The sequence below is a fragment of the Zalophus californianus genome, chromosome 6, assembly GCF_009762305.2.
Source record: "Zalophus californianus isolate mZalCal1 chromosome 6, mZalCal1.pri.v2, whole genome shotgun sequence".
Lineage (NCBI taxonomy): Eukaryota > Metazoa > Chordata > Mammalia > Carnivora > Otariidae > Zalophus > Zalophus californianus.
In genome coordinates this window covers 41,773,956-41,775,707 of record NC_045600.1, presented here as the reverse complement: position 1 = coordinate 41,775,707, position 1,752 = coordinate 41,773,956, and positions in this window count along the sequence as shown.

Here is a 1,752-nt window from a genome sequence, read left to right as displayed (position 1 = left end):
TCACCACACAGTAAACCCTCTGGCCACTGCCTGGGAGGCTGGTTTCCATGGAGATGTCCCTTCAGCTCCTACTCTGCCATTCCAGGCCCAAAGAATCCAGTTAAACATTGACTTGGTTGTGCTACTTTGTGAAAGACTCAGTGGTAGGAACAGAAGCCACTGTTGATCATTAAACAAATCTCTAACACCAGGAAGGCCATTAACCAGGATGGAGAGCAGAGGTTTAAAGAAGTCTTAAACTTGACCCTCTTATTGCACGTACTCTTCAATACCATCTTTGAGAACTACCGGCTGAGAATAGCTAAATCACCTTCAGAGATGAGGGGATGCATGCTAATCATCATTTGTTGATCTTTAATTTTAATTGAAGCATTTCTTTTCCTAATAGGATAGGTAACAGCAGCGTGGCTAAAATAATTTTATTTTTCTTTCAATACCTTGAATTGCCTTTGAAGGGGATTAATACATTACAGGAGGGCACGAAGACAATAGAATTTTTTTTTCCCAGGGACAAGGGGACACACTTTTTCTTCTTTTTTTGATGTATAGTTAAGATAAAATTTTGTATTAGATTTAGGTGTACAACATAGTGATTCGACGATTCTATACACTACACTATCCTCACCATGATAAGCATAATTACCATCTGTCACCATACAAGGTTACTAGAATGTTATGACTATATTTCCTATGCTGTGACTTACTGATTTTATATCCAGAAGTTTGTACCTCTTAATCCCCTTCACCTACTTCACTCATTCCCCCAGCCCTCTCTGCTTCAGCAAGACCAGTTTGTTCTCTGTATTTATGATTCTGTTTTTGTTTTTTGTTCATTCATTCTGTTTTTTAGGCTCTGCCTATAAATGAAATCATATGGTATTTGTCTTTCTCTGTCTGACATATTTCTCTTAGCATAATATGCTCTAGCTTCATGCATGTTGTTGCAAATGGCAAGATGATTCTTTTTATTTTAAAGATTTTATTTATTTATTTGAGAGAGAGAGAATGAGAGATAGAGAGCACGAGAGGGAAGAGGGTCAGAGGGAGAAGCAGACTCCCCGCTGAGCAGGGAGCCCGATGTGGAACTTGATCCCAGGACTCCCGGATCATGACCTGGGCGGAAGGCAGTCGCTTAACCAACTGAGCCACCCAGGCGCCCAAGATGATTCTTTTTTATGGTTAATATTCCATTGTGTGTGTCTGTGTTTGTGTGTGTGTATGTGCGTGTGTGTATACCTCCTTTATCCATTCATCTATTGATGGACACTTGGGGGCTGCATCCAAATCTTGGCTATTGTAAATAATGCTGCAATAAACATAGGGGTGCATGTATCTCTTTGAATTAGTGTTTTCTCTTTCTTTGAGTAAATATCCAAGGGACAAACTTCTTGAATAGAGGGTTCAAATAAACCTTGAGTTTTCAAAGATAGCTTATTAACAGTGCTTTAAAAATGGACCAAAAAAACTGGAAGAAAAGGTGCTGAAATGTTAGGTAGTGATTTTTGAATGGGATTATGGGTGATTTTTATTTTATTTTTCATACTTAGAAACAAAGCTCACTTTCAAGTATTAATTGTTCATGATCACATATTACTTATGTTTTCATCATTTCCCTGTAGAGAAGTTCGGAGAAATATATTTTTTTATTTTTGCAAAATCTACTTGCTAAGAGGCTGGCATGGATTTAGAAAGTCTCACTAGCCAATAGAGTTCATCTAAAAAGATATCTGAGTTTAATTTTTTCCTACTTAA